Below are 23,072 nucleotides of genomic sequence, written 5' to 3'. Positions count from 1 at the left end.
TATCACATTCGTAATACCTTGCAGTCCTGCATACACATCGGTAACATCGGTCCCCACGCAGTGAGTACTGAAGCTAAGTATGCCATCGCAGTGGCTAATTTATGCATGCCCATGCAACGGTGTTCAAATGGACAGGCATGCCTGCGTTTCTCCAACCACCCCCCCATCATCACCCTCAAACGCTGATGTCCCATCACTCACTCTGTGATGGCTTTCTATCTGTGTGTGAACGCAGTGCATTCGCAATGCTGTCGTGCGCACTGCGGTTGTAATTGTGATCAATGCTGAATCAGGCCCAGAGATCAATATGGAGCATTGTGGTGATTGTGCACAGAGCCATGATAGAGAGAAAGATGACGGAATAGTGATGGGGCCAATTTAAAATATGTTCTACTTTCCACCATATGATTCTGTAAAAAGTCGGTCAGGGCTACCCAGTGCAGTGACAGTGCAGACAAGTTAGCACTGAAACATTGGGATTATCCAGATGCCTACATCTATTGCTTATTTAAACTCCGAGTGCCGCACACAGATTTATATATACACATAGATTTAAATATCTGTAGATACAGTGAATCCGGAAAGTATTCACAGCGCTTCACTTTCTCCACATTTTGCTGTGTTACAGCCTTATTCCAAAATGGAATAAATTCATTTTTCTCCTCAAAATTCTACACACAATACCCCATAATGACAACAATTTCTTAGCGGTTTTTAGAATTTTTTTTGTCAGTGTAGTGGTTAAAAGATGGCCTGAAGTTTTTTAGAGACTTGTAAAGTATGATAGGGACAGAGGAGCTCATTCAGACCCTCTCGCTAAGATGTATGCTCTCGCTGCTGCTGATGGTATGCAGTGTGTATGCATTGTGCGCATGTGTATGCATCGCAGTGCGCATGAGCATACCATAGCGAAAGTTCACAATGCATTCGCTCGCTGCACATAGACAGCCCAGCAGAGTGAGTGACAGGAGAAGCCGTTTGTAGGTGGTAACAGGGGCTGGCCATTAAAAACGGGGGAGTGGAGGTGCAAACGCAGGCGTGCCTGAGCCTGAGCATCTCAATGGCGTTGTAGAGGTGTGCATAATTATAAGACGGCATCATAGTACATGTCACCTGGCTTGTTTTTACACTGACGTGCTCGCAGTGCTTGTGGCAGGGTATGGTCAACTTCAAGTGCTGCGATAGCATCCGATGTACTGATGGTTGCATACACTTCCTGGACATGTGCACAAGTGGGTGTCTTAAAACAGGCTGGTGGGTGTCTGCATGCACTATGTGATCGCTTTCTATAAGAAATACTGGGCGTGCTAATGCATTGCTGTGCGATAGCACTGCCTATGCAATTTGCATACACATCGTGCGAGCGATCGCATCTAGTGAGTGGCTCTGAATCAGGCTCAAAGTTCCAGTGCAAAATCTTGGGTGCGGGAGTTGGGGTCAATACATACACAGAGTGTGTGTGTGTGTGTGTGTATATCTGTCTATATATATATATATATATATATATATATATATATATATATATATATATATATATATATATATATATATCACTAGAATAGAGAACCGGACAAGGGGCGCTCCATTGTGCATAAATGTTTTAATATCATAAAAACATTAAGACACTTGGTAACATGTACTCGTGCCAAATATACAACGGTGTGGGCTGGTTACCACATGATTCAATATAACATATCCAAAGTCAAAGCTGCTCACCGCCCGCACCACACAGAACACGAGACCACCATGCACGTCGCTGACAGTAACAGGTGCAGCATGTCGGACCACGCTGTCCACAGGGACCGGAGCTAAATGCCGAAAGGACGAAGATGGGTGGGCAAATCCAAAGGTGCGGCACTCAGAGCATTATCCAAAGAGTAGGTGCAGGTACAGGTGTACCTGTAAACTGCTTTGGATAATGCTTTATGTTTGGCTATACAGCCTAGTGGAGGCACCGAGTGAAGTATCAGTGTTTATGTGAGTGCCGGATCATTTCTTGACTAATATATATATTTATTGTATATCTATCTCATCTCTGTCCCTCCTTATTCTCCTCCCCCTTTTGTTTCTTTCATCTTTTCCCCCTACCCCATCTCTCTATTACATCGGTATCTCTCCCGCCATCTCAAATTCATCTGTCTCTCTATCGCTTATTTCTCATTCGTCTGTCAACCTCCTGCCCATCTCTCTCATCTATATCCCCTATATTCCCCAATCACCTTAACCCATACTTTCTTACTTTTGAAAAAGCTTTTTAGGGAGATTGTAAAAGCAACACCTATGAGCACAGCATTAAAATGGACATGTACTGTTCCGCCTGAGAGGTGTGTCATAAAATAGACTTACATCCAAATGGAAACGAGCCCCAAAGCAGCAGCTGTTGCTCAGTATGATCTACTTGTTGATGGAAACAACTGATACATCATTGTGCTTAATAACCAATTACCTGCACTGAGGATCCCATTTAAATGTATATATCTTCATTTTTTTTCCAAATATATAACAGCTACATACTGTAATGTGGGGTAAGGAGCAATCAGGAAGATTGCTTCTATTTCAGGGAGCCTCCACCCCCATGGAGGTGGGTGCGTGTGTGTGTTTTTTTGATGGCTAGTTACCGCTTCGGAACAGTCCTGGCTGGTGCTGTGTCTAGCAGGCAGCTGCCAGACAGAGTATATATGTGTGTGTGTATTAGGGATGTGCAGGCTCGGATTAGTTCAGATTTTCCCGCCAAAATTCGAGTCTCCGAATGAGGCAAAACGTCATCTTTCATGGACAAACATCATTCCTGGACAAAAGTCCATGAAAGATGACTTTTTGCCTCTTTCTGAGACCCGATTCGAATTTGGCGGGAATATCTGAACTAATCCGAGCCTGCACATCCCTGGTGTGTGTGTATATATGTATGTGTACAGTCAGGTGCATAAATATTGGGACATTGACAGAATTTTCATATTTTGGTCTCTATTCACCACCAATATGGCTTTGAAATGAAACAAACAAGATGTGCTTTAACTGCAGACTTTCAGATTTAATTTGAGGGTAATTACATCCAAATCAGGTGAACGGTGTAGGCATTACAACGGTTTCTATATGTGCCTCCCACTTTTTAAGGGGCCAAAAGTAATGGGACAAACTAAACAATCCTAAATCTAACTTTCACTTTTTAATACTTTGTTGCAAATCCTTTGCAGGCAATTACAACCAGAAGTCTGGAACGCATAGACATCACCAGACGCTGGGTTTCATCCCTGATGATGCTCTGCCAGGCCTCTACTGCTAATGTCTTCAGTTCCTGCTTGTTCTTGGGGCATTTTCCCTTCAGTTTTGTCTTCATCAAGTGAAATGCATGCTCAATCGGATTCAGGTCAGCGGATTGACATGGCCATTGCATAACATTCCACTTTTTAGCCTTAAAAAACTCTTTGGTTGCTTTTGCAGTATGCTTCGGGTCATTGTCCATCTGCACTGTGAAGTGCCATCCAATGAGTTCTGAAGCATTTGACTGAATATGAGCATATAATATTGCCCGAAACACTTCAGAATTCATTCTGCTGCTTATGTCAGCAGTCACATCATCAATAAATACAAGGGAACCAGTTCCATTGGAAGCCATACATGCCCACGCCATGACACTACCACCACCATGCTTCACTGATGAGGTGGTATGTTTTGGATCATGAGCAGTTCCTTTCCTTCTCCATACTCTTCTCTTCCCATCACTCTGGTACAAGTTGATCTTTGTCTCATCTGCCCATAGGATGTTGTTCCAGAACTGTAATGGCTTTTTTAGATGTTGTTTGGCAAACTCTAATCTGGTCTTCCTGTTTTTGAGGCTCACCAATGGTTTACATCTTGTGGTGAACCCTCTATATTCACTCTTGTGAAGTTTTCTCTTGATTGTTGACTTTGACACATATACACCTACCTCCTGGAGAGTGTTCTTGATTTGACCAACTGTTGTGAAGGGGTTTTTCTTCACCAGGGAAATAATTCTTCTGTCATCCACCACAGTTGTTTTCCGTGGTCTTCCAGGGCCTTTTGGTGTTGCTGAGCTCTCCAGTGCGTTCTTTCTTTTTAAGAATGTTCCAAACAGTTGATTTGGCCACACCTAATGTTTTTGCTATCTCTGATGGGTTTGTTTTGATTTTTCAGCCTAATGATTGCTTGCTTCACTGATAGTGACCGCTCTTTGGATCTCATATCTCATATCGAGAGTTGGCAGCAACTGATTCCAAATGCAAATGTCACACCTAGAATCAACTCCAGACCTTTTACCTGCTTAATTGATAATGAAATAACGAGGGAATAGCCCACACCTGTCCATGAAATAGCTTTTGAGTTGATAGTCCCATTACTTTTGGCCCCTTAAAAAGTGGAAATATAGAAACCGTTGTAATTCCTACACCATTCACCTGATTTGGATGTAATTACTCTCAAATTAAATCTGAAAGTCGGCAGTTAAAGCACATCTTGCTTGTTTCATTTCAAAGCCATTGTGGTGGTGAATAGAGGCCAAAATATGAAAATTCTGTCAATGTCCCAATATTTATGCACCTGACTGTAATTATATATATATATTAATGTGTGCGTGTGTGTGTGTGTATATATATATATATATATATATATATATATATATATGTGTGTGTGTGTATATAATATATTTATGTATATATAGATATATCTAGACACCTTTAATTTAATGACTAGTATAATGCTTGCAAGAGATTTATGGCACTGTAAAAATGCCCATTTGTGGTAACTTTCATGACATTGTACAGTGTGCCAGAGATAGATAGGAAGGATGAGAAAACAAACTATATTACAACTGGTGAGTATTATTTTATTTCCATGGAGAATCCATTATATGAGTCAGATATTTTCAGACATCTGCAGATTTGATCCAGAAAACTAATCTCTGGCTTGGCGGCTTGATACTTTTTCTGTCATGGTCCCACCATCCCACTGCTTGCAGGCCAGATATCTGACTCACCACCACTATCCTGGACAGTCTGCTTGTTATTTCCCGAGGGGAACTGGTCTTCCAATCTCTCCAGCTCTTGTGATTTGTTTTTCTTTAGGTGTGGTGGAGAATGTTCGTTCAGTCAGTTTAGCACAATATGTGGGCTCAGCCACCCACAAGATTGACCCTTGTGAGTTTTGGACAGGATTAGGACAACAGAAGATTTCATACTCTTCTTTTTCAATTTCCTTTCTATTTTTGAAGGTAGGTGCAATGTGTCACCTACTATTAGTTATAAAAATATTAGGAGCCACCAAGGAGTTCATTGAGCAAATAAGGGCACAAAGGTCACCGGTAAAGTACTTTTATACTAAGCTATCGGACACGCAAATTAAAGTCTAAACATCTAAATCAGTATGTCATTCATTATTATCATCATCATCATCGTTTGTAGTGTGCCACAGATTCCGTAGTGCCTGCCGTTCATCATGCAGATATGGCTTATCCTTACCTGAATATGAGAAGTGTAAACAGAAGCATGAATATATTGAAGCAAATACAGTTGTGAATAATAGCAACATGTGTTATATAAATTGAGAATGGGTTGGTGCGAATAATAACACTTGCAGATAGGAGTCAGAATGTCAGAGGAGGACAGAGGATCATGCCAATGAGCCGTTGTATTCTGGCGGGGTGTGGTGATGAGGGACAGTAGTAGGAAATGGTATAGAACGGACGTTATAGATGGGGTAAAGTAGAGCGATTGCACATGAGGGCATAGAAGGGAGTAGAATGTTATGGTAACATTTGAAGGGTTGCAGGTTGCTTAAAATTGTGGTAAGGTGAGACAATGTGCCTGATTCAGACCCGGACACATGCTCGCAGCCGATAATCACCCATTTGCACATGCGTTTGCATCAATATGCGCATGCGCGAGTCAATTACTGCGCTCGGGAATTGTGCCCTTGTAGTACACAGACTGGACGCTAATTTGAAAGTGCCGTTTGTGGGTGCTAACGGGGGAGTGGATGTGTGAACGCAGGCGTATCTCTGCTTCTAAACTGCGTTTTATAGGTGTGAATAATTAGCAAAGAAGCATTATTGTGCACGTCACTTGGTTGTATTTTAGACAGCACTGATCGCAGTGGGGTAGGGTCTACCTCAAGCGCTGCATGCAGCTCCGATGGCTCTCGATGTAACCGATTAATCGCACACTTCCTGGAGATGACGTGTGCTAAGTACTAAAGGTGGGCGTCTTTATACTGGCGTGCGTTCGCTCTGTCATCGCTCTCTAAGACACAGAGGGCGTTCTTCCACCAGACAGTGCGATCGCGGCATTTGCATACCCGGCCCCTTTTGGCTGCGTGAGAGCGCAGCTTAGCATCCGGGTCTGAATCTACCCCAAAGTGTTCCATAGGTGGGAAGCACGACAGGAGAAGTTAGAGGTAGGTAATAAAGGGGGAGAGAAGTGAAAGGCGGAGTGTAGTGATTAAAGCAGGGGTCACTCATGACAATGCTCGATGTATAGGAGGAGAGTTTAGTAAGGGCTTTGTAGGTGAGAGTTAGAAGTTTGAACAGATTTCTGGAAGGAATAGGGAACCATTTAATTGATTTACAGATAGCATCAGCAGGATACTTTCAGTAAAGATTTTAGATGGCACATTTGAGGATTGCCGGACTTATAGAGGGACTGGATGTGATGAATGAAAAGGAAGACTCGGGTCATGGGTGACACCATGGCAGCTAGTGTGTGTAATCCTTGTTATACACAAGTTTTCCAAACAATACTGAAGAGATGACTTTATAACTTTATATAGATATTCTCAAGAACTATAGTGTCAATGATACTACTGTTGTTTAAAATGTTATTTCTATAAAAATATGTTGTAGATCCAATGCACACCTTGTAATATCACAATTTAAGTAAAAATAAATTGGCGCTGAACCATATGGGTTTGAGTGTTCCAAATTTACAGCAAGAAAAAAAAATTCAGTGGCTGCAAACCCATGTACCTAGCTTTGTGATCTGTTTTTATTATTATTTATTATTTTTTATTACAAATCTTTATTATATTTATTTTTAATCTACTTTGTGGTAAAAGTAATGATTAACATCAAAATACCAATATTTATATCAAACCGTATATATCAATAATGCGCTTCTCAATTAGGGTATTCCTCAAATATAGTGCACAATAATCCAACAGGCAGTCATAGTCATTCTATATTTTGTTTCTGCGATAATTTGTAGGATTATTGTACACCATATTTGTGGAATACCCTAATTGAGAAGCATATTGTTTAAAGTTGGTTAGGGTGTATTCACGCTTGAAATATTATGAAGCAGCTCTATAGGATGAAAGTTTTAAAATTAATAATGAGTGTGCTACTAATAAATGAGTATGTGAATAAAAATATTGGTGAATAAATAAAAATCAATATAAAAATAAAAAATAGAAATAAAAATAAGAATAATGATAATTAAATTGTTGCTATGTACCAGTGGTCGGGGAACAGGGGTAAATTACCCCACATGGGGTAAAAATTAAATTCCTGGGGGTAATGGACGGACAGCCGGGCATGCATATGAATCATTTTATAATGTAGAATGATTGATATGCATGCCCGGCTGTGCCGCAGGGAGGCTCTAAGCCGGACCCCCGCTGAGATGTTCTCACCAGCGGGTGCCCGGCTCCTTCCCTGCAGCACCACGTTAGCCGGAGGCTGGAGTTCTCTTCTGAACTCCAGCTTCCGGCGCTCTCCATGCACACTATAGAGATGTCATGACGTCTCTCCCATAGTTCCGAGGAGCAGCCGGGTGGACAGGACGGCGGCGGATGCAGGAGCGGGGATTAAGGTAAGTGTTTTTTTTTTTTTGTACAAGCAGCACTACAGGAGCATTATATGGGAGCACTACTACAGGGGCATTATATGGGGGGCACTACCTCAGGGGCATTATATGGGGGCACTACTACAGGGGCATAACTATGGGGGCACTGCTAAAGGTGCATTATATGGGGGCAGTACTATATGATTTCCTTCCTTACAAATCAAGGGGGTAACGTCTGCATATCTAAATATATTTTGGGGTAAAAGGTAAAAAAGTTCCCTGACCCCTGCTATATACTGTTCAATTTAGTTTGATTTGTTTGGCGTTAGTGATCTCCATTTTTGTAACACTGCAGCATCTTATAAGTGGAGCGTAGGGGATACATTGTTTCTTTCATTTACAGATTATTTATATGTAGTCCCTCCTCAGGCATTTGGTCTGATTTTGCACTCACAGTGCAATATCGACCCACTCAATATACTACCTGTTGTATTACAGGACCTGACGCATAAGGAGATTATTTCAGTATTGCATTTTTATTACCACAGTGCTGTGCCAGAAGTGCAAAGACTTGTATGCTCTTTTTCTTGATGAATGTGGTCATTTAAGCCTCGTTGTACAGAAATATGTATTCGGGGGTTGTGTTAATTTTTCTTATATTCTGTATCTTTACTATTGTTTTTCTTAGCTGTTCATATTTTTGGAAAAGGCAAATTGTAGTTCATTTTTTGAATCCCAAACCAATAAGATAAATATGATTTTGCTAATGCCACAATTGATCGAAGTTTGTACATCTGGAAATAGTTTCAGACCTTTTTCCACATTTACTGTGACTTTGCAAACAATGAAGTAAAAGTGATGATAGGTATTTTTTTAGGAAAAAAATAAAAAAAAACCCACTAGCATGAAAATAATGAACCTAATAGCTCTTCAATTAAATAATAATGATAGAGTTGCTAGCCTCAAGTAAAATCTCTGTATGGATTATCTGTATATACCAGAAAGAAACAACAAAAATGAGGAAGCGCCACTTATAAAAAAAATAATGAATAAACTAATTAGTAACTTATACAGAGTGATATTACATATATAGTATATAATTTAAAGTATGTAAAGACAGCTACACAAAGGCAAAAATCTATTCAGTGGGGGGAATCCAATTAGCTCTGCAGCTACTGCGCCTGGAGATTCAATTACAGAGGTTTAAACTCCCCCCTCCCCGCTTTAATTCACAGAGGTGTACTTTTCCTCTCAGCTTCAGGAGCTGTAAGGAAAAGTCAACGAGAAAAGGCAGCCGCTGGGAAAGCACATGGATTCTGCAGTTTGGTGCTCCCATTTCACATTATGCCACATTTTAGTGCCCCTTATTCACATTACACCACACCTTAGTGCCCCTTATTCACATTACGCTGCGCAGTAGTACCTACTTTATAGAATACTGCATTAGACTGAGAACTACAGTGGGTATGATGTGTGCCCATTCCTTTCTGATGGTTACACTGCAGCAGAGACTGTGATTCCCGGCTTGATACTTCAATACAGTAAAAAGACACAGAGTGTATTGGCCAGTAGCAGTAAATACAGACGGACCAGTAACTACATCTGGTCACTGAAGATAGTGTATAGGGGTGCTGGGTGTAAGTGATCAGAACATCCATGCATTAGTGAGGGCTCCTGGATAAAGGGGCCATAGACTATAAAATGGAGTTCCCTACCTACATGCGAATTAGGGCACTGGCTCACAGTGCATTGTCGTTCTCCCCATCCCATGCTGGTATAATGCACCTGGTAGCTGCTCTCCCAGTATGGGGCCTGGTTGTGGCTCCAGCATGTTCATATAGAAGGATTTGCTCAGGTGACTCATCATGTACCAGCCACTCCACATCATCTTCACCACGGCCAGGCTGGCCACGTAGGTAGGCAGTTTTATGTGGTAAGAAGCATGTATGGGACTGATGCTACTCCTGCCGCTCTTTATGGTCTACCTATCTCCCGGATTATTTGCTGTGCCGATTGCAAATAGGCACGACCAAAATGTACACGGCACCGCGCCCTGCCAATATTGCCTAGACTGAATACTACATAAAATTATAGCTACACACTAACAATCAGCATGCCAATACAAAATTGCAGTAATCAGGGTATAATTGCAAATTTAAAAGACAATGGGCCTGATTCCGCTTTGGGAATGGAGTAAGAAATAGCACGTTATTGAGCATCTTGGTAAAACCATGCTGCACTGAAGGTGGGGCAGATTTAAAATGTGCGGAGAGATTAAGATTTGCGAGGGGTGTGTCCAAACTGACCTCTAAATTGCTATGTAAAAATAAAGTTGTCCATTATTTCTGGGCTACATGCAAAATCAGCCAGTATTTACCCCACTTGCAATAAAAGTATGTATTTGCACCCATTGCATGGCAACATGGTTTGTCCAGGTGCATAGCTACTTTCTAATCCCGACACCGGCATCCCAGCAGAGGAGGAAATCCCGATCATCAAAGGTAAGTATTTACTAATCGAATTCTACCCCCTAACCCTCCCTTAGGGGTGCCTAACCCTAACCTCCCCCCCAAGGTCCTAACCCTAATCCCCCCTCTAAGTGCCTAAACCTAACCCCCCCCCTCCCCCCCACGACTGTCCGCGCCCGGCTTACCTTCGATTGGTAAACTGGGTGTCGGGCTCCTAGCGTAGGTAAAATGACAGGCATCGGGATATCGACGCCTGTCATTTAACCCCTCGCCGGGATTAGACAGTCGGGAAGCAGACTGCTTCTCACTTGCTCTATCTTACTCTATTTCCAAATCTGAATTAGGACCAATGTTCCTTTGGCCTACAATCCCCAGGTTAAATAAGTGTGTACACTTATAAACCATAACTTTCTCAAAGTACCTTTTGCTTTTATTCTATTGGTAAGTGTCTTCTGGACTTTGCAATTCTATTTCACTCTTCCCTGCAAAATAATTCACGGTCCATCAAATTGCGAGGGAATCTCCTATACACAGCCCTCCTCAAGGCTCCCCAACAGTTCAGGTTTAGAGATATCCATGGTTGAGCGCAGGTGGTTAAATAAATTACCTGAGGTACTAATTAAGTCACCTGGGTTCGACCATGCATATCTCTAAAACCTGAACTGATGGGGAGCCTTGAGGGTCGCATTTGGGAATCCCTGATTTAAGCCATAGGTTATCAAGGGATTTCAGGTCTGGGCTCTGAGTAGGACATTCCAAGATTTTGATCTTTTTTTTCTGATACCGTTACTTGGTTGACTTGGATGTAAGCTTTGGATCATTAGAATGTTGGAAGGTGAAATTTCTCCTCATTTACAGTTATTCTTCACAATGTTTCATGGTACATGTAATGTGTTTGAATTGATTCTATACCCCATCCTGATTGGCACCTTTCAAAAAAATATTTTGATATCTCCTTGCCAACCATGGCTATCCCAGTAGGATGCAGCCAAGAAATACAGGGAAGAACAGCTGGTCTTTTTTTCAACCTAATCACAGTCATTCTTTTTCCTGGCAAATGTAAGTTTATTATGTTTTAACATGATAAGGAATTTAATTGGTTAACTCTAAATATAACTATGGCCTCATTATGGAAGGACATATACTTTAATACAACCAAAGCAATGTAGGTTTCATATTTCACGTGTTTCCCTTAAGAGTTGTCTACATTTTTCAATTGCATTTTGTTGGTTGCAAGGTCAGAATAATGGTGCAAAATGGCCCATGATTTATTTACATTACAAGGATATGTAGAAAATTAGGTGGAAAGCGCTGCACAAACACACATAATGTCAAAGAATAAAGCAAAACACTTTTTAATACACAATTATATATAACTCCAGATTATTGGTGCTAGGATGTAAGTAACCCAATGGACATACTAAGCACTATCACAGATGTAATAAATGACACTACCAATAAATGAGATAGAAATGCTGTTGTTAGAAATGCTTAATGATTTTTCCTATACCAAATTTAAATGACTTGTGGAACCGATGAAATAGTCCATGAGATGAAATAGATATATGGCAGACAAAAAAGTAGATGATATCGTCTTGTAACTCTGCTATAAGGTGTATCCAGAGATAACGGAGCTGTGAATAACTAGAGACACAGTATCCATATGTAGTTCACATACCCATGGCACCTCCTCGGAAGGACAGATCTGTTACTGTTACAAGTAATGTATCCTCCGGCAGCACAGTGGGATCGCTGTTCCTACCAGCTGGAAAGTGAACCTGCGGTCAGTGTGAGACCCGTCCGCTGCTGGGAGTAAGCCCGTGCCGCACTAGTGGAAGCCGTGTCCCAGCGACCAGATGAAGGTGTATAGCAGAGGGGAAATCCAACACCACATGGAGCGTGATGATACACGTCAGGTGAACCGGCTGTGCAGGGCTTGTGGCGCGGAGTATGCGCAGTCTCCATGGGATGGCAGCTATTAACTCCAGGGGTGCGGGAATGTAAATGTGGAACATCAAATGGTGATTCCTTAACACGTTTCACCACTAACAGCGGCTTTCTCAAAAGGCAGAATGAATGGTCTAAGGCCCTCATTCAGAGTCTCTCGCAAGATGCGATCAGTCTCTTGCAAAAAGTGTCCAGGTATGCAAATCAAGCGATCGTTCTTTGCGCTGTAGGGACACCCTCTATGTCTTAGTGAGCGACGGCAGCTAGCGTACGCTGGACTATAAAACCTCCCACCTGTCACTCGCAGCACACGTCATCTCCGGGAAGAGTCTGATTAATCGTGAACATTGAGGGCCATCGGAGCTGCTCGCAGCGCTTGAGGTTGACCTAGCCTATCCCAAGTACTGCGAGCAGTTCAAGCTAAAAAACAACCAAGTCACGTGTGTGATGACGCTACTTTGCTAATTATGCGTGCCCTTTAAACGCCGTTTTGGCGGACAGACACGCCTGCGTTCGCACAACCACTCCCCCGTTTACAAGCACCTTCCCCTGTTACCACCCACAAACGGCACTATCTGTCACTCAAAGCAGCGACCTGAAAGTGGCTTGTGAGCTAGCAAAATCAGATCGCAATGAATGACTTGCGCACACGCACTGCGAATTATACGCATGCGCAGATGTGCGATTATCGCTCCCAGCGAGCGAGCGTGCCCTAACGAGAGACTCTGAATGAGGTCCTAAGTCCACAATGGGGTTTAAATAGCATATTATTATGCTCAATAACCTGTCAGTAATCAATCAGTCTACAGGTTTAAAATAATATGCAATGTATTGCTTATTCTGATCCGCTGCTAACATAAGCAGTTCCAACAATAAACATATTAACAGCACATAACATGGTATATTAATAAACAAGTATATGCAATATTATTTAATCATATTATTATCCTAAAGAGTATAACAGACTAAAATATATATGCATGTATATAAGACACATACATATACATACACATATTAACTCCTAAATACCTACATGATATATATTTTCCACTTGATTAGTGATTGGTTGGTGCCTGATATATCTATTTACATCACAAGGAACCTGCAAACCATGTATAGAGTTTGTATAGTCATTGACTTTATACAGTTTGTCAGTTTCTATGAGCATATCAAGCCTCCTGTCTTTTTAGCACTGTATGTGTGTAGGCTTTTAGAACTCAGGAGGACTAATGGCACAGCAATAACTTGCTCTCTGTTTAGTAAGCGATCTGTGCTGACTGTGCGTATTGGTGCTCAGAACTGTAACAGCAACCATCCTGGCATTCTCTTATGAACTATCTGGAATGTGCAACATTTTCTAACAAAGCAAATGTTAGAAATGTATAATTTGAAGATGTAATTTCATCTGGATGGTTTAAAGCAACGCTGACAAATCACTTAACCTTTTCTCTTGTGGTTTGTGATGTCACTAGTCTTTCCCGCACCCCTCAGCAATGACAACAGCACTCTAGCAGCGTCTGCATTTCCCCCTGGCAGCTGGCTCCTTCCCTGTTTCCGTTCTCAAAGAAGTTGACATGCTGGTATTTTTCTGCTGAGTAGTTTTGGAAAAGTTTAATACTTGTGAAAGTTTGTTATTCAACATGGACTCTATACTGGCACACATTAATAACACTGCATTTGTTTCTTCCTCTTTTGGTATTACAGTTTTATAATTGTGCCTGAGGAGTATTTATATACTTCATTGTGACACATTGTACTTTAGTGATATTAGTAGCATTGGGATACCATTGTGTAGAAGTCCACACTCATTATCTACTCCCATTCACGTTAATAGGACTTTTTTCGGGCTGCAACCACTCTGTACAACCCCCCCTCCCTCTCTTGCACAATAATACTTTTTTTCTATACTCCAAACTATCAAGCGTTTCCTGAAAACACATCTCTTCAGGCAAGCTTATGAAATGCTAGAACCACCCAACTATTTGCATGGGTTCCGGACCATAGATAGACAGTAAAAAGGTCAACAGTGTCTAAATAGACACCAGGGGCCAAATGTAATAGGGTGAGAGTTTAGAAAATGTGAGCGTTTAGCAGTAACCTCTCACATTGGTCGAGTTTTATCTTCAAAAAGGGAAATTATCTGAATGAGAGTTTAAATCGTGAGAGTATTTTTAGTCTGAAAAACATGCGAGTTTCCATGTCCTCGGACTCTATTACATTGGCTGAGTTTAAAAAGTGTGAGAGTTTACTGCTAAACTCTCCCATTATCTAAACTCTCACCCTATTACATTTGGCCACAGATGTTAGACAGTCAATAGGTCGACTGGGATAAAAGGTCGACACACTAAAGGTAGACATGTACAAATGGCCTATAGATTGTAAGATTGCAAGCAGGGCTCTCTTAACTATTTGACTATTATTACCCAGTCTTGTTGTATTACTGTTTTGTTTCCAATTGCAAAGCACAACAGAACACGCTTGCGCTATATAAATAAATGTTTACAAACAAATACAAAAATGAGGCTTTACTAAAGCTGATCGTCTTTTTGACATCAACCAACCAGAGGAGGTTTAAAAATGAAGCGATAGGCTCACAGCCAATCAAATTAAGCCCTGCATACAACTGAACACTCCATCCACTTTAATTTCTCCTGTATGACAAATAACAGCAATAGCTTGGATTTAGCATAATTGCAACAATGAGGAAACCTGAATTTACAAACTATTTTGGCATGTGTTTGGGACAGTCTTACTTTAAGATTTAATAAAAAGTAAAATTCAATTGTTTTCTCACGCCCACAGCTCCTGTCTAAAGTGACGAGCAATAATAAATAGTTTGTGCTGCTGACCGTGTGTGCCATGGGCGCCCATTACTTTTCAAGAATGTCGCACCAAAATGCATCAGTATTAGCTACATAATTGGCTAAACCCGTGCAAACTAAGGCAGTTTGGGCGTCCGATGCCTGTCTTTGAGTGGATTTCTGCTCGTCACCTCAGGAGAGTGCAGGCAGAAATAATCGGCACTCGCCCCTAGCGGCACAAACAATCCAATAACTCCCGGTCTCTTTAGACGGGAGCTGCGGTAACGCAAAACAATTGAATTCCCCCCTGTATATATTTTCAGTATACCATGTTCTTTTCTGCACTCTGCGTTTCTTCTTCCATTAGCCTTCAACTGATGATTGCTTATGTAGTATGAAACATAATTTTTAAACTCCATCTGTACAACGTCACCTGGTGTCCAAATGTTCTTGAAAAATTGTTGCTTAGCTGTTCACTCACACCTAAGCAGCAACTTTTAAACAGTGCATTTATCGGAGACCTGAGGTTTCCTGTTGTATTCAGCATAGAAGTCATAAGAAACATGCGTAGTGCTGTATAAAGCAAAATGTGTTAAAACAGTTCATAGCAGCAATACAGAAACGATGGATATTGTACTGCAAAGAGGTTATTATCTTAAAGCATGAAAACACCATTTGAAAGCTTTGTGTTCTGTTTTTAGGTAGAGATATATTTAAAAACCCTTTTTACAACTACATTTAATAGCCTGCAGATATGGCTTTTCATGCCATAATTGTACTACTCTTGGGAAATCTTTCCATACATTTTCAACAAACAGGATAACTTGCCAATTTGGCAACACACGGTCTGCGTTGAGGATGCATGGCCAACTCACTTTGAGCTCACACTGGAGCCTGTTACTAATAGAAAGTGACTGCACACGCAGGCCAATATTTCCCACCGTCCAAAATACCCTAGGATGTTATTTATACTGCAGCATTGAGGCAATTGTTGGAAATTTTCAAGCTTGTGTGACCAGTAACTGACAACCAATTTGATGGGGAACCTAGCCTAACCCCAGCATTTAGTTTACTAGCCCCAAATAAACCTGCTGAAGGTCACTGCAAAGTCTGTGCAAAACAAGGCTTAGAAACACAGTTATCTATCTCAAGTCAACAACTTCCTCAAATAATATCAGTCACTTCTGCATTTCACCAGAATTATCTGCATGACTCATCTCTGTGCTTAAAGCCTTGCCAGGGACATTGCCCTGAACAGTTATTAAAAAATAAATATATATATATATAATTATTTTTTTTTTAAATAAAACTATATTGCTTGATTTTGTTGGACTAATATACCAGTTTAAAGCGAAATACCTAAAATTAACAAAGCTGTCAATATAAAATGACTATCAATACCATAGCATATTTTATGTGAACATTTTAGGATCTTATCAGGACTGAATATAAAGTTATAATCATAAGGGCAGCTTCTCTTTTTCCTGTGCCAGCAGATTTCTTGTCTATTCATTTTATTGAATATAATACATAGAATACTCGTTGGGTGCCGGATCCCAGCGGTCAAGTTGCCGACGGTCAAAATACAGACAGAATTTGGTAAGTATTAGAACCCTTATCCAAACCCTCTCCCCCGCAGCCTAACCCTAACCCTTCCCCACCATGAAGCCTAACCCTCCCCTCCCGCAGCCTAACCCTAACCTTAATACTCATCGTTGGGATATCAGCGGTCGGGATTCAGATTGCTGTTGGGATTCCGGCGCCGGGATTCTGACCGCTGGCATCCTGACTGTCGTGATCACGGCAACATCCCAAATATACAGTTAATTGTGGTTACCCTGTGATTATGAGAATTTGTAATACCAAGGTCCACCTTTACAATATCATGCTTGGTGTGTTTAGATCAGTGATGGGCAACAGGTGGCCATATGCTACTCGGGATTTAGTTATATTGCTGGAGGATGGGATGCCGACCGGCGATATACTGACGCCGATATCCGAAATGAGATCAGGATACCGGCATTGGCATTCCGCAGGTACAGGACAGGTAAGTATCTTATTGTCCCTGGTGAAGCCCCCCGTGGGGAAATTAGGGTTAGGCACCCCCCAGGAGGGTTAGGGTTAGGCTGTGGGAAGGGGAAGTTAGGGTTAGGCACCACCGGGAAGAGGTTAGGGTTAGGCACCACCCCCAGGGGGGGTTAGGGATAGGCTGCGGGGAAGGGGGGGTTAGGTTTAGGCACCACCGGGGGGAGGTTAGGGTTAGGCACCCCCCGAGACAGTTAGGTTTAGGGTGTGGGAAGGGGAAGTTAGGGTTAGGCACCACCCCCAGGTGGGTTAGGGTTAGGCTGCGGGGAAGGGGGGGTTAGGGTTAGGCACCACCCCGGTAAGGTTAGGTTTAGGGCGCAGGAAGGGGAAGTTAGGGTTAGGCACCACTGGGGGGAGGTAAGGGTTAGGCACCCCCCAGGGAGGTTAGGGTTAGGCACCACCAAGGGAGGGTTAGGGTTGGGAGAGGGAAGGGATAGCATACTTACCTTCCCTCCTCTGCATTTTCACCAGTCGGGCTTCCAGCCACCGGTATTTCATACCCAGCCCATGCTGCTCTTCAAGCTTCCATCTGCAGTTCCCAGCTCCATCCTGCTTTATTGTCAAATTTGTTTATTAAGGCTTGTAATACACACAAAATGTGCAAGTATGCCACTTATGGATTCCTTGACTGCTGCTGTCTAATAGGTCAACAGAACCCTTTAATATGGAATATAACATAGTTTTCGGCTCTTTGCACTTACATATGCTACTTTATTGCAAGTGAAATGAGGACTATATATTTATGTGATATCTGGATTCATTAAATACTTGTGCTAGTGCTGGATTGTGGAGTTGACGTGTCTAGATTATTACTGACTAGTCAGTCTTCATTAGTGTTATAGAATGTATTAATCACTGTGATGTACTTACAACTGAAATGTTGAATTTATGTATTTTTTATGTATTAATAAATATTAGCCTATATTTGTAGAGACCTTATAAAAGCTATTACATACGGTATATATATATTTACTTGTACATTTACTTGTTAAAAATGCCTATATTATTACAGATAAGTTTGTTTTTTGACAAATTTTAGCTTAATAAAATGAAGGCCCTTAAAGTTTATCAGGTTGCTTATCACTGGTTTATACAGTCAGTTGCAATAATATTGGGACATTGACAGAATTTTCATATTTTGGCCTCTATTCACCACCACAATGGCTTTGAAATGCAACAAACAAGATGTGCTTTAACTGCAGACTTTCAGATTTAATTACATCCAAATCAGGTGAACGGTGTAGGAATTACAACGGTTTCTATATGTGCCTCCCACTTTTCTACTTGAGGGTCCATAGGGTATCCACAGGATACCTTGGGGTATAGGTGATGACGTCAGGCATCGGGCACCATAGAGTTAAGTTTTCAGCCTCCCAGGATGCACTAGGGTCCCCCTCCTATACCCCGCCCCCGAGCCAAGGCATCTCAGTTTAGTTTGGTGCCCGGCCGGAGTCTGTTGCACCTGTTAGAGGGGGGCCATGAAGAGCCCCTGAAATTTTCTTCTATGCAGCTGTGGCTGCACATCTGGAAGTACAGCATGGACAGTCAGTCGTGACGTCCATGCTGTCTTCCTTACACCCCCGCCGGTACCAGAACGCCGGTACCGATCCGGGGATGCTGGTAGGCATCTGGGGTCACAGCTAGCGGTGACCCCAGATGTTTAGGACCATGGCCGGATTTAAAGGGGTCAGCAGGTAAGCAGCGGGGTCCCGCGGTGGGTCCCTGCTGATACATGGTCCAGAGTCCCCAGGCAGGGGGCTCCCTGTGGACTGGCTGCAGCATGGAGCCAGGTACTAACCTGCGCTTCAACTACCTCCCTGGGACAGCAGGACCGTGGCAGAGCGGTAGCGCTGCGGCGTCCCAGGGGTTAAATGCATGCCAGGGGAGCGCGCCTTCCCTGTCTCACAGCCGGCGCCTCCCCCGCTGCACACAGCCCTCTCTGCACACGCCGACTGGCCCTGTGGCAGCGCTCCTCCCCCATGCCAGCCTCCTCTATGCTTCTCGGTGGCCATCTTTCCCAACGCATGGTGAACGCTGCTGGAAGCCTATGATCGGAGGCATCGTGGTCTGGGTCCCCCCGCATACCTCTCCTCCGCTGTGGTCAGGTCTGTGTATGCAGCGCTGTGTCCTACCAGACTCTGTGTCTGTGTAGTTGATTTATCAGCGCTGTTAGTGCAGGAATTGATTTTCTTTGCATTGTATGTGACTGTGCTAGCGCTGCTGCCTGTACTTTTACTTTGTAACTGTCAGCCTTATCACTGTCCCTGCTCTTTCTGCTAAAGCCCTTGCGGTGCAGTGCTGCAGGGTGGTCTCTCGCTATACTAAAAGTATTGGTGAGAGGGGTCACATACTTTCCACCATTATGTCTGAGAGTGACTTTCCTCTCCAGCTTCAGTGTACTACGTGTAAAGTACCTATAGTGGAGGGGGAGGGTAGCGCGGAGGGCCTATGCCGGCAGTGTTTTTTATTGGCGCGGCCAATTACGGTCACAGCATCGGTACAGGAGCCGCCCTGGGCTTGTTTCGCTCAGGCGCTTACAACCTTGGTGGGCCAGTTAGCTCCGCAGCCCACGTTCTCGCAGATGGGATTGTCCCAGCAATCAGTGGTGTCGTCACCCATGCAGGGTTTCCCGAGGCAATTGGTGGTACCTCGCAGTCTCCCTATTTCCCCTCTCCCAATCTCTCAGGAGCCGGCGTGGGTTAATTCCTTGACTAGTTCTGTACAGCACTTGTCGGAGGTGTTACAAGGGGAGTCTGTGTTGCGGCCACATAAGCGGCCGGTGGCGTCTGTCTGCTCCTTATGAGGATGACGAAGTGACGTCTGATGATTGGGAGATTGTGGATCTTTCCAACCAGGAACCTCTCCGTACTAAGGAGGCGGACGCTAGGTCCAAGGTATATATTCCTGGACTTATTCGGACAGTCCGCACAGCTTTGGTGTTTGAGGACGAAGTTCCTCCGGCGTCTAAATCCAAATATGCCTTTTTTAAGGATGTGAAGGGTGACGCAACAGTCTTTCCTCTTTCGGGTTAGTTGGTGGACCATTTAGAGGAGGCGTGGAAACAGCCTGGCAAACGATACCAGCCGCAGAGGTGTTTGGCGGTGGCTTATCCGTTCGCGGATAATTATTTTTCTAAGTGGGAATCCCCTCCACAGGTGGATTCTCATGTGACACGCCTCGTCCGTAGTGCCACTTTACCCATGCCATCCATGTCCTCCCTCAAGGATGCTACGGACCGCAAGGTGTAGATCTGCCTAAAGTCCGTTTATTCCCTTGCGGGGGGGGGCAGCGTGGCCAGCTATGGCCATTTGCTGGGTTGCCAGAGCTATGGAGCGCTGGGCGTATACGTTGGAGGCGTCCTTTGAATCCGACTGTTCGGCTGAACAGACGGAGTTGATCGGAAATCTCCGGGATTCGGCCACTTATATCAACGAAGCGGCCTTGGATATTAGTACCCTGGCGTCTCGAATTTCTTCGGCAGCTGTAGCTGCTCGTCGCACCTTGTGGTTGCGATCTTGGAAGGCGGACGCTGATTCCAAAAAGGGTTTGGAAGCGTTGCCTTTTAACGGAGAAGTTCTCTTTGGTCCGGACCTGGACAAAATTGTAGCCACGCTGACGGCAGCCAAATCGACATGTCTCCCGTCTGCTGCAGTTCCTTCCGGTTCAGGTACGTCATCCTTTCGGCCTTATAGGGCCCAGGGTAGGCCTAAAGCACAGTCCTTTCCCCGACAGGCTGGCCCCAAAAAATCGGCCAAGCCCCGGAAGCAGGCCTGGAGTACCAGACGTCCGGCCCCTAAGCCAGATGACAAGCCTGCGGCCTGACGGTCTGGGCCTCCCTTTGGGGGATCCCAAGGTGGGAGGCCGCCTGCTGCAGTTCGCCCGGTGTTGGTCGGTCACCACGACAGACACTTGGGTTCTCCAGGTGGTCTCACACGGTTATGCCCTCTCCTTCCGGCACAGACCCCCGTCTCAATTCTTCACCACGGGTCTACCATCAGACCGGAACAAAGCCGCGGAGCTGCGGAAGGTCTTGCACACTATGCTCCAGGCTGGAGTTATAGTGCCTGTTCCATTCTCCCAGAAGGGCCAGGGTTTCTTTTCCAATCTGTTTTTGGTGCAGAAACCCAATGGGTCGTTTCGTCCGATACTCAACCTCAAACTCAACCTCAGGTCTTTGCGGGTGCCGAAGTTTCGGATAGAGACCCTACGGTCCATCATTCTGGCGCTGGAACCTGGGGACTACATGGTGTCATTGGACATACAGGACGCTTACCTGCATGTTCCTATTCTTTCGCGTCATCAGCAGTTCCTCAGGTTTGCAATCCGCAGCGACCACTTTCAGTTCCGGGTGTTACCTTTTGGCCTGGCGACAGCACCACGTGTTTTCATCAAGGTGATGGCGGTGATGGCAGCTTCTCTGCGGCTGCAGGGAGTCTGCATGTTGCCGTACTTGGAAGACCTTCTCTTAGTGGCAGGATCTCCGGATCTCCTACGCCACTTGGACCTGACCATTGCGGTACTGCAACGGCACGGCTGGTTAATAAACTGGCAGAAGTCCACCCTGATCCCGTCTCAGCGGATTCTGCACCTTGGAGCCTTATTGGACTCCGGACAGCAAAGGATCTTTGTGACGGGGGGAAAAGATCTCTGCCTTGCAGTTGAGGGTGCGCAGTTGTCTACAGAGCCGCCGGTGTCTCTGCACTCGGCGATGAGGTTACTGGGCTCCATGGTGTCGGTATTCAACATGGTGGAATATGCCCAGTTTCACTCCAGACCTCTGCAGCACCTGATCCTGTCCAAATGGAATGGACTGCTTCAGAGTCTAAAGTCCCAGACGATGGTGCTCACTCTGGAGGTTCGCCTGTCACTAGCCTGGTGGTTGCAGACGACCCATCTCAACAAGGGTTGTCCGTTCTGGGTGGCGAATTGGGTCCTGTTAACAATGGACGCCAGTCTTCGGGGCTGGGGAGCAGTCTCTGGTCCACACTTGTTCCAGGGCAGGTGGACTCGGGCAGAAACAGAGCTTCCAATAAACATCTTGGAACTCCGAGCGGTTTTCAATGCTCTCCAGCAGGCACATCTGGTTCTCCAAGGTCACCCGGTGCAGGTCCAGTCGGTCAACGCTACCATCGAGGCCTACATAAATCGGCAAGGAGGAACCCGAAGTCGGGCGACTCTCGTGGAGGTGTCCCGGATCCTGGTATCGGCAAAGCGCAATCTTCCGGCCATATCAGCGGTCTTCATCCCGGGAGTGCTAAACTGGGAAGCGGACTTTCTCAGTCGCCAGGACGTTCATCCGGGGGAATGGTTCCTGCACCTGGACGTTTTTCAACTGCTGGTGGCAGGTGGGGTCTTCCAGAGATTGACCTCATGGCGTCCCGGCACAACAACAAGTTGCCGGTGTACGGGTCTCGCACAAGAGACGAAGAGGCGTCTCTGGTGGATGCTCTGTCCGTCCGGTGGACTTTCCGGTTCGCTTATCTGTTTCCTCCGTTTTCCCTTCTTCCGCGGGTAATCCGGAAATTTAAACAGGAAGGAGGGACGCTCCTGTTGATAGCTCCCGCATGGCCCAGACGGCACTGGTTATCAGACCTTCAGGGTCTGTCCGTGGACAGTCCTCTGCGGTTGCCGCTACGAACGGACCTTCTGTCACAGGGTCCTTGTCTTCACCCGGACCTGACTCGGCTGTCTTTGACGGCATGGCTGTTGAGACGGCCATGTTGAGGTCCAGGGGATTTTCCAGCTCTGTAGTGCGAACCATGCTAAGAGCTCGGAAACCGTCTTCCGCGAGAATATACCATTGCGTGTGGCATACGTTCTTCCAGTGGTGTCGACCGAGAGGTTATGCACCGCGGGAGTTTCGTCTGTCTAGAGTACTAGCCTTCCTACAAGCGGGACTAGACCATGGGCTTCGTCTTGCTTCTTTGAAGTTGCAGGTTTCTGCCCTGTCTGTCTGGTTTCATCGTAGGATTGCTACA

The 23,072-nt window shown here is 44.4% G+C and overlaps 1 protein-coding gene across 7 annotated transcripts in view; it reads left to right on the top strand.

Moving 5' to 3' along the window:
• The window catches only part of QTGAL (queuosine-tRNA galactosyltransferase), a 567,623-nt gene that overhangs the window by 144,417 nt on the left and 400,134 nt on the right, over window positions 1-23,072 (top strand). The window contains exon 1 of one of the 7 annotated variants that reach the window (XM_088468644.1): window positions 12,167-12,177. The exons of 5 other annotated variants lie outside the window; for them this stretch is intronic. The gene's annotated coding sequence lies outside the window, so the exon portion shown is untranslated. Of the gene's footprint in view, window positions 1-12,166; window positions 12,178-16,539; window positions 16,609-23,072 lie in introns of those variants that run through there. One more of the 7 variants, XM_088468645.1, reaches the window with a different exon arrangement.

This window comes from Taudactylus pleione, unplaced genomic scaffold (assembly GCF_031769625.1).
Source record: "Taudactylus pleione unplaced genomic scaffold, aTauple2 ptg000012l, whole genome shotgun sequence".
NCBI classification, from domain to species: domain Eukaryota; kingdom Metazoa; phylum Chordata; class Amphibia; order Anura; family Myobatrachidae; genus Taudactylus; species Taudactylus pleione.
Note: the sequence above shows the minus strand (reverse complement) of the source record. Positions and strands in the feature narration are given on the sequence as shown.